Source organism: Perognathus longimembris, chromosome 2, assembly GCF_023159225.1.
Source record: "Perognathus longimembris pacificus isolate PPM17 chromosome 2, ASM2315922v1, whole genome shotgun sequence".
Lineage (NCBI taxonomy): Eukaryota > Metazoa > Chordata > Mammalia > Rodentia > Heteromyidae > Perognathus > Perognathus longimembris.
The window spans coordinates 24,002,112-24,015,475 of NC_063162.1; the positions used below are offsets into that span (position 1 = coordinate 24,002,112).

The following is a 13,364-nucleotide window of genomic DNA, read 5'->3' on the forward strand; positions in this document are numbered from 1 at the left end:
CATGTTTTATTAAATTTCGACTGAACTTGGCCACCATTTTGTGGGCATAGGTACAGATGAGACACACTATGTTAAATGCTGGCTGACTTAGTCCTCTAGTGGCTCAAATGGGAGAACGGAGACATCCATGTAGATTGAGTCTAGTAACACAGGGTCAGAGGAAACTGCCTGAGCATGAATTTGTTGTCAGAAATAAGACAGAATGACAGTTAAAGGGAGCCATAGTTGTAAGAGCGAGGCTGAAGATTGATATGTTGAACATAAGGTCCAAAGTGGAGATGTAAGTGGAACAGGAAGGGTAGGAATGATGAGGCTGGGAGTGCCAAAGGTTGATCTAGAACATAGTACCCTGGGCGCCGACACATACATTATGTGTAGCATCTTGTCATAGTCGGGAACAGTAATGATTATTGCTACAAATTCAAAGAAGAGTATATTTTAAGACATCTTCTAGTGGAATGCATAGGCCAAAAGATGTTAGAGACATGCCATGCAAGTACAAGATATACAAAGAGGAAATGTATCTCCTGAGTGTCCCTCATATCTTGATGATTCTTGTTGCTCCTCCCTATCTGATTACTTAGTCTTCATTTGGGCTTATGAATGTAGGGAGTTTTCTCTTTTATATAAGTTACTGACTCATACTTTAACTTCTGTTCTTTTTCCACCCTTCTTTTTCCTCCTGTCCTCGTTTAGGAGCAGAAATAAATTTCTTCAAAAATTTTCATGACCTTCATCCCTATCCAAAATCTAGCTATGGGCTTTTCTTTGCACCCTGAGTTTGAAATTACTCAGTGTACACGGGACAGGGAAGAAAGAGATGGAAAGACAGAGTTTCCTTTTTCTTGTTACAATTAGTGGATGAGGATCGCTTGTATTGAACTTTACTCACTTCTTATGGATCTGTAATCAAGCAAAGTTAATATATAAATGTACCATTTCAGTCCACATAGTTTTTATTGCAGATTTTTTTACTGCAATGATTTGATTAATATATTCTTATATGACCTACAATGATCTTCCAGTACCATGACACTAGATAAGCTATTTATGCATTATGCAGTTATTTCCTAAGCAACTCAGATATTCTAAGCACCATGTTAGAAACCTAATAAATTAATAATAAAAATGTCCATTTCCTTCATCAAGTAGTCATGACGTGAGAAGATGGTGTATAGGCATTACCCAATTAATCTTGAAACTTCATTCATGGTTCTATGAGTGACTATATGAGGGTTTAATTAAATTAGAGAAATGGCACATAAGAGAAAAAGAATATTTGATGTGTACTGTATTGGATGATAAGAAGTTAAGTAGATAGAAAAGGAAACAGTAGCCCTAGACAGAGAAGTGAACAGTAACCCTGTTTTTGTTTGTTTTTGGCAGAATGGAAGACATGTATAAAGGCCCTAAGGATGAAAAATGACTAGGTTTGTTAAAGAAAGTTAAAATGAGGAGAATGACTGGGGTCATGTTAGATAGGGTTTACAAGCAGGATGAAGAGTGCTCATAATGTAAATGTGTTGTGCTAATTCACTTCCTACTTTTCTAGTTGGCTCCTGATTGGTCCAAACCCCAACAAAGGTCTCCAAAGACTCGAGAAAATCCCTTAGGGAAAGAGAAAATACTTAGGAACATTTTGTGTTCTTTCATGTCTTGGGGCAGGGAGCAGAAAATAGGAGGAAGGAGATTTAGCTTTTTAATGTATGTACACTAAATATGCAGTGAAATGTAACTAGAAACACATAAGCATCCCCAGAAAGTTAAACTAACAATCACAAAAATGTCAGCTTTCTAAATGACCAGCTCTGTCATGTTTTTCTCTTTTTTAATCTTCCTGGTTATATAGATATAATTTTACATAGATGGAATCATTGTATATGCATTTTTTATTCATTGCTTCATAGGGCTCTTTCCTTATTCCTGCATAGTTCTCATGTTTGACATTCTTCAGCCCAATAAAATATTCCATTGCATTAATGTGCCAAGGTCCTCTTAAGTATTCTCTCACTGTTGGGCACCTGGACTCTTTCCAAGTTTTGCCTGTAATATATAGCACAACCATAAACATCTTTATACAAATAGGTTTTTTATTTCTTTTGAATTATATCCTTGGGCTATATTCCAGAAAGTAAAAAAATACATGATGATTTCTTGTGGCTTTTAGTATTTGCTGCCAATTTCTTTTCAGAATAATTTCACCAGGCTTTAGGGAAGCTGTGTACCAGTGTGCCATTCTTCCCAATATCTCAAACACAGCATTAAGCAGTGTCAAATTTATTAATTTATCCTATTTAAATTAATGCATGATTGTGCCACATGGCTGTTTATAGTTGAATTCTGTCAACCGTGCAGAGAGCTGGATATTTTCACAATCTTTATGTCATCTTGGGTTTTCATAACCTAAGTTTGGTTAATAACATAATAGCTGTTTTTTCCTGTGTTCCCAGAGTGAGACTATTTTTTGATTCAGTCTCTTCCTTTGTTCCCATGCTCAGTTAGTTACTAAGCATTGCTATTGCTGACTTCTTAGCACCATTTACATCTCATCATCTTTTCATTTTTAAGCCTTAGCATTTTCCTTCTTAAATGGTTTCTCTATGTCTAATGTCAGACTCTAATAATATTTCCACATGGACCTCAGAGTAGATTTTAAAAAATTGAAGGTAACATATGTTCAGATCCATCTTGCTTGAAACCAAAACCCTTTAGAGCCTCTGACGGCCTACAGTTGCATCTAACAAGCTACTAACATAGGATGTCTTCCAAATGGATGTAGGTGCTACATCCAAGTGTAGGTGCACATTTTTATTTTCCCAAAGTCTTCTCTGGCATGGTCAGGTATTTCTATGGTATACCCTGGCTTTGAACAGCATTTTGTTTTTCTGCTAGGCAGAGCACTTACCAGGTCTCAGTGTATCTGTGTACATATGTGCCTCTCTTAATGAACTGTAGACAAGGGTCAGAATCCTGTGTGTTTCGTTCATTCCATATTTTTAGAGCCTAGGAATGTAGTAGGTATCTTATAAATGCTTGTTTGTTTGAATGACTAGTACTTATCTTACCTAATAACTAGCTCTAAGGCTAGCATTTGCATTGCAACTCATTGAAGCATTGCAACTCATTATATAATAATGTAAATGAATTATGATTTTCATAAATCATAATGATCAGCTTTAGTTTTATAGGCACAAGGCAATTCTTAAACTTGTTTGCTTAGAGGTTATAGGATGAAAGAGCCATGATGAAGGCGTGAAGGCAGAGAGAGTCTTTCCATGTTTGCATCTTTGGGGACTAGCAGGAACTAGCTGTCTGGAAAATGGCAAGTACTTAACAAAGTGCTTATCTTACTGTTTTTCTTTTTCATTCAGGAACTGGACATTTATTTATTTACTTATTTTTGTCCATTGTGGGGCTTGAACTCGAAGCCTGGGTGCTGTCCCTGAGCTCTTCAGCTCAAGGCTAAGCACTCTACCACTTGAGCCACAGCGCCACTTCTGGTTTTCTGGTGGTTAATTGGAAATAAGAGTCTCATGGACTTTCCTGCTGGCTTTGAACCATGATCCTCAGACCTCAGCCTCCTGAGTAGCTAGGATTACAGGAGTGAGCGAACAGTGCCTGACCATTGATTTTTATCTAAACACATGAAAAACTGTTTTTCAGGGTGATGCCAGTTTTCTCTTTCTCTTATAAGTTTTTATGTATCACCTATGGGATGATATTATTTCTTTTTTTCCCTTTATTGTCAAAGTAAAGTACAGAGTGGTTATAGTTTCAGGAATGACATTTTTTTTACCTTGAAGAATATTAAAGCACATTTTTATTGTTTTATAAGTTTATTATAATCACTATTATAAGATAATTAATAAATTGCACCCATTAAATAGAGATTACAGTCAAAAGAAAGTCTTGTTTTAAGGTATATGTATTCAGTAGTAGACCTAGAACAATATTCAGTGTTACCAGATTATTAATGTGAATAGGTAGCAAAGATACAGACATAAGAAAGAAAAACCAGTAGAAAAGATAACATAACTAACACAAATGAACAACTGATTTAAAAAGAATGATAATTTAAGTTCAGTCTTTTAAAATAAAAATCTGCCGGTATCTTTACAAAGATACATACTTAGAAGTACATCAGATACTGCACTTAAAAAGTGAAACCATATCTATGATGAAGTATAACAGAAATGTTTTTGAAACTAAATATGTACTTTGTGAAATTAAGTTTTATAAGGTTTAGGCAATACTTTCTTAGATGCAGCACTTGTACTGCTGTGACAGAATACCTATCTGCTTGATACTGGATAGTCTGTAAAGAATAGAAGCCCACCCCTCTGATAAGGAACCCAATACCTCAATAATAGCATTAATCCATCCACCTCTTAAAGGTCCCACCTACCAACAGTGTTGCATTAGAGGTTAAGTCTCTGACGATTGTTTGTGGAGGAACACAGTTAAGTCACAACAAATGCTAAAAGCATAACCTGGTGACATATTGCTAAATTGGACTTCATAAAAATCAAGAACTTTACATACCAAACATTACTATCAAGAGTGGGAAGTTGCATACAGAAAGGAATAAATCTGCAATTCATGCAACTGGTAACAGACTTGCATTCAGAATGTATATAAAGAATTTTCACAACTTAGCAATAGATAGACAACATAATTAAAATATGGGCAGAATTGACTTGAATAAACATATTTTTCCTAAGAAGATAGACAAATGGCACATGAGTAGATCCTTAACATCATGAGTTATTAGAGAAATGAAAAGTAAAACCACAATGAATAATCACTTCATACCCACTAAGATAACCATAACCAAAGACACACTGTAGCATGCACTGGAGAGCTGTACATAGAAACTGGATCATTGTACACTTCCAGTTAGAAAATAATATGGTACTGTTGCCTTGGATAAGTTTGGCAGTTACTCAAAAGGCTAAACACAGCTATCATAGAAGTTAGCAATTTTACTTACAGGTATATATCGAAGACAAATGAAAACATAGGTCCACATGAAAAAATTGTACACAAATATTCATAATAGCACTACTCATAATAGCCAGGATGGAAGCAATCCAAATGACTACCAACTGATGAGTAAAATGTGGTATGTCCCTGCATTGTAATAGTATTAGACAATAAAAAAGAAATGCAATATTACATACATGTTACACCACTAGTGAACTTGGGAAATCTCTTGTTCAAAGAAAGAAGCCAGCCAGAAAGGGCTTTGCATAGCTGGTTCTTTTCAGATGAAAAGTCCAGAATGGGTGGTCTAGGAGAACAAAAAGTAGAATAGTGGTTGCTTAGTGCTACTGGAGATTGTAGGAGAACAAAGTGTGATCGATCACTTAACAAGTATGGGGTTCTTTTTGAGGTGTTAAATATTATAGAATTATATTTGATTAGTGGCCAAAATTTTTATAAATATAATAACTTATTGAATTATACATGTATATGGATAGATTGCATACTATGCACATCTTATCTCCAAAAGCTACTAAGAGTCCAATAAAAAGAATAGACAAATAAGGAAATAGCTCAAGCAAAGAGTGTTGGTGACAGAAAAATTGAGATAAAGTATTACTTGAGGTAGAGGTTCAATTCGAGTCAACCAAGATATATTCAATTCAAGATTTCCTATAGGAGATTCAGGTACTTAAATAAGGAAGAAAATTAAAGATACAGAAAAAGGGAAACATTGCCAGTCTTGACAGTGTAAAAGTAATGAAACTGTTGACAGAAAATGAAGGTCGGAGTGGAGAGACGAAAAATATAGGAAAACTGACATTCTCGTGTTAGATATGGACCTTCACAAACCACTCTCTAACCAGTGGAATAATAAATGGGGAGTAGCCTCTGAACTTCAACACATAGAATTTTCTGCATGCTTGGTTCAAATGTCTTATAGCTGTACTTCCTTAAATATGCTCTAGGGAGAGATCCTTTCTACAAGATATTAAATATGGACAGCAAAAAAAAAAATTAACAGGTTCCATGGGCAAGTAACTTTGAGAAGTACTGTAGTCCATGCATTTGTTGAAACAATCATGACACCCTTGCAAATTTTGAGATAGTTTAGCACAAAGCTTTCCCAATAGACATTTCTCACTCTCTAACAGCAGCCTTTGTGGCAGGGCAGTGACTTAAGGTGCTAGATGAGACCCAGGTTATATAGATCATTTTGAAGAAATAGTTAATCTCTGCAAAGCCTCAGTCTCCTCATTTGTACAACTGGGCTAGTAGAATTACCCTTTTCTTAGGTGTGTTGTGAAAACAAATGAGGCAATTAATTTAAAGTGCTTAGCATAACACCTGGCACACCCAAAGAAATGGTAGCCACATTTGAAAAGAACAGATGAAATTTGGGTGTGTGCCGGTACTGAGGCTTGAACTCAGGGCTCTGTGCTTTTGCTTAGCTCTTTTGCCTCAAAGCTAGCACTGTACCCCTAGAGCCACATCTCCGCTTCCAAGAACAGATGTATTTTAAAGATGGAAAAGACAGTCTTTCCTCTCTCCTTTTACCTTCCCGCAAAGATGGGTTTTATTTATGTTTTATTGCATATCACGTGGATATAAGCTTCTAATCAGCTCAGAGAACTGAGGGAGGAAAGAAACTGGGCATCTTAGCATGAATATGTCAGTATAATGGGGGCCTTGTGCATCTACTTTCCGACTAGAAACTTGCTTCTGCCACATCCTTGCTTGGAGTGGAAAGCTGCGCATCTGGGGACAATTTGGTGCATGCAGTAATTATCACAGCGTTAGTCCTAATAATTGTTCTGTTTTATTTCAACTATGAAAGTGTTATATGACTTCACCAAACTATAGGCAAAGAGAAGAGGAGAATGTATTCTTCTTAGTTTATAAGAAGAGACTCAAGTTGTTTCATGCTCATTAATCGAAAAGCATCGGCTCATGCCCCTAGCTGAGAATTGTGTTAACAATCATTACTTCTACATCTTCTTTGTTTTCTTTGTATTTATTTATTGAGCCTGGCATCAATTTCTTTGCTGGCTGAAGAAGCAGCATAATTCTTTGCCCAATCTCAGGCTTATGAGTTATTGCTATTACTGAAGATGTTTCTCCCTGCCTCGGACATCAGAGAAGTCAGTCTGGAATGGAACTGAGAAAGAACATGGGAAATGGAGGGTGGGGTTCTGAAACCTAGACTTTGATTTGATACTTTGCAAGCCAAAAGGTCTTGGGAAGTACTCCTCTTCACTTTCTTCTCGTGCATTTTCTTCCCTCTTCTTTTTCTCATGATTGTACTTCCTCTTCCAAGAGCACTCTCTATAGGTGCTACTAAGATCAGAATTTGTCAAAGGTGTGGCATACCATCTACCTGAATTAGAAGCACCCAGCAGGATTCTTATAATGCACCATGATTCTTAAGATCCCGCTCAAGCCTGGTAGACCACACTGTGTGGGGATGCCACCCACACATTGCCATTTTCAACTGAGGAACAGGGCTGGGAATATGGCCTAGTGGTAGAGTGCTCACCTCATATATATGAAGCCCTGGGTTCAATTCCTCAGCATCACATAAACAGAAAAAGCCGGAAGTGGCGCCATGGCTCAAATGGTAGAGTGCTACCTTTGAGCAAAAAGAAGCCAAGAACAGTGCTCAGGCCCTGAGTTCAAGCCCCAGGACTTGCAAAAAACAAAAACAAAAACAAAAAACTCAACTGAGGAACAAAAACTGGAGGTGATTCTTTGTGCCTTAAAGTACACAAATCACTGCCTTGCATTATAGGTAGAGCAGATTTTACCTTTATTTCCTCGATCACGGAATGGAAGTGCACAAATGATAGGCTCGCAAGCCTGAGCCAGGAAGAGAAAGCTCATATTTATTTAGTGCCAGCAGTGCCCCCACCGCATGCTGCCCTTAATCTCTCATGTGGACTCCCTTGTTACTGCTTGCAACATCTTTGGGAAGTAGATTCTGTTCTCTCCATATGCAATGCTCCAAGAAAGTTAAGCAACTAACCCAAGGTCATACAATTAGTGAGCTGCTCTGCCATGTCTTAGATCAGATACCTATCTTACTCCAGGGCTCATTATCTTTCTATACTCTATGGTGCTGCGTTTCTCAGTCTTCAGCTTTCAATGAAGCTGCAAAATAAAATGGAACCCTGTTTCACCAGAGGCCCATGGCGTTCGCTCTCATTGAGTCAGCTTTGGCTTTTAGTAAGTTTGCCTTTCTGTGTGAAATTCATAATGACATCCTGCTGTATTGTTCCTCCTTCTCACCAGGCTCCACAGCCAGAGAAAATCATACCGAGAGAGCCAGTTATAGCCCTCTTGCTTGAATCCAAGTCTTTACAACTTCCTCAGCAGCACTTTGGATTGTCGTGGCATGCCTATCATAATATTCTTCTAACCAGTTCCTTCCAGCTCCTGCCAGAGCCTTCCAGCTGTATTTCAACATCTCTCATCCTTCCCCATTCTCCTCCTCCCTTCATTCTAGTAAAGCAAACCTATCTACTCCTCCCGTATTTGTTACTCTTTCACATATGGCTCTGTCTGGTTCCAGACATTTTCCTACAGTCTTTTCTCCTCCAGCTCCCCATGGGCAGCAAATTGGCTTCATCTTGGGAGCCAATTCCAGGTAATGAGTCTTGGCATGCTCTCTTGAGGAAGAGTCTAAGGCCAATTCCCAGACACGTGAGGGGGTACTGAGATACTCCCAGGATCTGCAGTGGCTCTGGAAAAGGAACAGCACCTTCATACAGATCATATTTTCCCATTTCTGCATGGTGAGAAGAAAAGCTTTAGAGTCAGAACTGGGTTTGAATCCTGGTTGTGGCCAGTATTCTCTGGGTGGTCTTGAGCTATTCCTCCAACTATAAAATTAAAGTGATAATACCAAACTTACAGGGTTGTAAAATATGTAAATAAACTGCCTAGCATTAAGGAAGTGGTAGGTATTTTTTTCCTTCCTTCATTTAGTATCCTCCTTAAAAATAAATCTTGTCGATATAACTTATCAACAACAGAAATTGGTTGGAGAGTCATGTGCATCTCAAATCAGTCGATAGAAGTTTATCAAATGAAGGGAAATATAAGCTCTCAAAGAGGAGCCGAAATAGAGGGCTTTACTGATCACTAGAGTCAACAAACACAAAGCTATGCTATTTATCAGAGTATATAAATATGATATTGTATATAAGTAGGGTAGGAAGAGGAGAAAGGGAAAGGAATGAGGAACAGAGGAAAGAGAGATTCCAATATTTCATTTGGTTGATGAGGCACCTTATATCCTCAGTGTGTGTGTGTGTGTGTGTGTGTGTGTGTATGTGTAATTAGCCATGAGAGAGATGAGTGATTTTGTGTCACATAGAAGATGTCTTTAAATTTGCTGTGCTTCTAGAGTTCAACTTGGTTTATGGTAACCCATGATAAAAAAAAAAAAAAAAAGTTTCAGGGCTGGGAATATGGCCTAGTGGCAAAAGTGCTTGCCTCAAATACGTGAAGCCCTGGGTTCAATTCCCAAGCACCACATATATAGAAAATGGCCAGAAGTGGCGCTGTGGCTCAAGTGGCAGAGTGCTAGCCTTGAGCAAAAAGAAGCCAGGGACAGTGCTCAGGCCCTGAATCCAAGGCCCAGCCAGGACTGGCAAAAAAGAAAAATGTTTCTTTCTAGTTTTCCTTAGTGTAGTGTGTGTGCACATGTGTGTGAATCTTGGACTTGAACTAAGGGCCTGGACACTGTCTCTGGGCTTTTTTGCTCAAGGTTAGCATGCTACCATTTGAGCCACACTTACAGCTTTTTTGGTACTTAATTGGGGATGAAAGTCTTACAGGGTTTCCTGCCAAGGCTAGTTTCCAACCCTGATCCTCAGATCTCAGCCTCCTAAGTATCTAGGATTCCAGGCATGAGCCACCAGCACCCGGATTCCCTAGGTTTTAAATAGAACAGTTTTCTACATTATTTTTTTAAAAGTTGTTGTCAAGGTGGTGTATAGAGGGGTTACAGTTACAAATGTAAGGTAATGAGTACATTTTTTGTCATACTTATTACTGCCCCCCCCTAATTTTTCTCCCACCTTCGCTCCCCCCAAGCTCCCACCCCAGTTGCACAGTTAATTTCCAACGTATTGTCTTGTGAGTGTTGCTGTTGCATTGGTTTGCCCCTTTTACATCTTCTTAATGTTAATTACATACCAAAGCTTCTCTATGTGAGCAAGAAAGTTCAGGCTGCAATGCAGTTGTTGAAGTATGCACTTGGTTAGACATCCAGCATCCCTGGGAAGGATTTATCCTCTTTCCTGGGAGCAAAATTCAGAATTCAATTTCTAGACTTGTCTATTGTAATCCAGAAATAGAAATAAAACCCCAAAGACCATGCATAGTGATAGTCCTTATTATGAGAGAATTATGACATGCCCTGGGAGAGAAGAACCAGCACTATTGCAGAATTGTCATCAGTGCAGGTGGATGGATGTCAGAGCTTCGGGGTCCCCAGGGAAGAAAAGAAACAGAACAAAAAGGGATGTTTACTTCTCTTCTATAGCAGCAGGTTAGCCCTGTAGGGAAGAACCCCCAGTACTGAAAAGTCTGCCTGGCAGGGGCTAATTTCTTTTAACGTAGGGCCCAGTTCCTTTCCCTCTCATTATCCTTCTCTGCACAGCTGGAGGTGAGCATGAGGGAAAATGAGTCTCCTCCTCTGAGATCCCAACTCAAATTTCTGTCATCATAACTCAGATATGGAAACATCCACTGTTGGAATCACAAAATGTTTCTTTCTTGTCAGTATCCACACTTCAGGTTGTCTTCAACTGGTATTATTCATAAATTAAATTGAGAGATCAGGCTGGAAGTGGGTTGAAAAAAAATCTTCAGATAATTCCAGAGCCTAGACAAAAAGTTCCTCTCCAAGGTGTTTCAGGCCTGACCACACCACTCGGAGAGTGTTCCCCACCTCCCCCCTCGCCCCCATGTTCCTGTGGCTGCGCTGTCTGTGGCCCTGTGGAAATCACGCATCTCTGTAATTTGGGCCTGTTTTCTGAGACACAGGCAGATTTAGAGAGCAGAAGAATCCATCAAGCTTAGATTTGAACTTAGAAAACTAGGATCTTCTTGGATTCATTGTCCTTCACAGTGCCAGGAGGTACATAAAAGCAGAGTCTAGAAATGATCTAGAGACAGAGTACATATTAAAAGTCCTGCTTTTCAGTGAAGGGACATGGGGGTAGGGGGAAGCCCTCAACCTCACTGGCTATACTATCAGTTCCTTGGAATTTTGTCTAATTAGTTTCTTCTGTGTTATTTCTGTAGTTAGCTTCCCTTTATTTCCATATATATGCATGCATAAATATATTTATGCATGTATATATGTATGTATATATACACATATATGTACGTATACATATATACATATGTGCAATGTATATATGTATATATACAGGTATATTTGTATAAAAACATATATACACCGATATGTATATATATGTATATATGTGCATATATATGCATATATGTATGTATGTATATATCTCCCACTGGAAACAAACAATAGTTGTACCTATCATGATTTTCAAAAGATAAAGGTGTATCTAATTATCCAAAATTGTATCTTTGGGGGGGGGGGCAGTCCTGGGGCTTGAACTCAGGGCCTGAGCACTGTCCTTGGCTTCTTTTCGCTCAAGGCTAGCATTCTGTCAACTTAGGCTACAGCGCCACTTCTGGCTTTTTTCTATATATGTGGTGCTGAGGAATTGAACCCAGGGCTTCATGTATACAAGGCAAGCACTCTTGCCACTAGGCCATATTCCTAGCCCCAAAATAGCATCTTTTATATGATGTTATTTGCCATTTGGTTTCCTCCTGCCTCCAGATTAATTGTAGAAATGCTTCTGTGTACTTAGTCTCATCATTTTGCTAAGAAAGGAAAAGGAGCCCAATGTGGTAATGCTTGCCTATAATCCAGTCCTCAGGAGGTAGAGGCAGGAAGCAGGAGTTGGAATTCAAAACCATGCTATCCTAGGCTGTATAGTGAGGCCTCATCTTTAAAAAAAATGATTTAAAATGAAGGAATGTAGTTTTTGTAGCAATTGTCACTTAAACACATTTAATAAATGTGCTTACTTACAGTTAGCTAAAACAACTTTCCTACTGCTTTGATTATTCTATTGAAGTTACCATAATGGTAGTATGATTTGTTTAAAACTATTAAATAATTCATGTATGAAATAGTTTTAAAACTATGACAAAACTTAAATGTATTTTTTTAGTTTGATTTTTTTTTAGTCAAAATAAGGTATTTGGTTAAGGCCTTGTTTTACTTTCTTTTCAGAGATAAATTTCACAGCACCAGGTTAAAGAGCTTAAGTTTCTCCTGCACTAAATTCCTTTTCATGTGATAAATTTTTAGATGTATAGTTGTAGAAAAATCATTCTGTTCCATAGATTTACTTTATAATTCCTGAACTAGGGATGGTTTAGTGATTACAACTTTTATGGGGATACCTTAATATATGATAGTCCAAATAAATACTCATTCATTAGTTCAGTTATTTTTTAATTTTCTTAGTTTCTTCTGGATAAATATTACCATGATCTTTATAACATTTCAAGTGTATCTTCTAGGATTTCTAATTATAATTTCATTTAATTCATAAATTAGCTGAGGAAAGATAATTGGTTTCTTTTCTACATGATCTTGATAGGTCTTTTGACTTTAAAACATTTGGTTTTAAAGTGCTTCTCTGTAAGATGTCCAATATCCTATTTATGAGTTGAACATAGTTCATGTTTTAATACAGATCTTAGGACATTGAGGGTTATAGGGTATAGTAATTCACATTAATTTATATATCACAAACTCTGTCATTATCTCATTCATTTTTGGCATTAGTCAACTTTTGTAGCAGAACAAACTGTCCAGTGCATATGAAGGTCTCCACATTAGACTAGCATGAAGTGCTAGCTTCCAGTTTCCAATGCGCATTATGGGTGTTGTTGAGTTTTTTTTGTCCTTATTTTTGTAGTAAATACATTGCCACTGTTACCAATGACTCTTTCCCTCTAGTTGTTCCAGGCATGTTCAGGAGGACTAACTTAAACTCAGCCACAACAGCAGCAGAAGTCCTCTGCTTCAGGGGAAACCTGACAATCCTCTCTTCTAGCAGCACAGCAGTACCCAAAGCCTTCCAAGCCTGCATTCATCTCCTATGGGTCTATCTGTACCAATATCTTGACCTGCTGATCTTGGTGAAACTCAGATCAAGTCCTGACACTTTGGATTATGTTTATGTTTAAACACAGGAAAACTTCAACAAACACACATGATGGATGACCTAGCACTATTTCATAGTATTTGGGTGGCTCTTTGTCAGACAAAGGGA

At 37.9% G+C, this 13,364-nt stretch overlaps 1 protein-coding gene across 2 annotated transcripts in view; it reads left to right on the forward strand.

The window, feature by feature from the left end:
• Positions 1-13,364, forward strand: part of Hpse2 (heparanase 2 (inactive)) — a 436,035-nt gene that overhangs the window by 259,545 nt on the left and 163,126 nt on the right. The gene's annotated exons all lie outside the window — the stretch shown is intronic.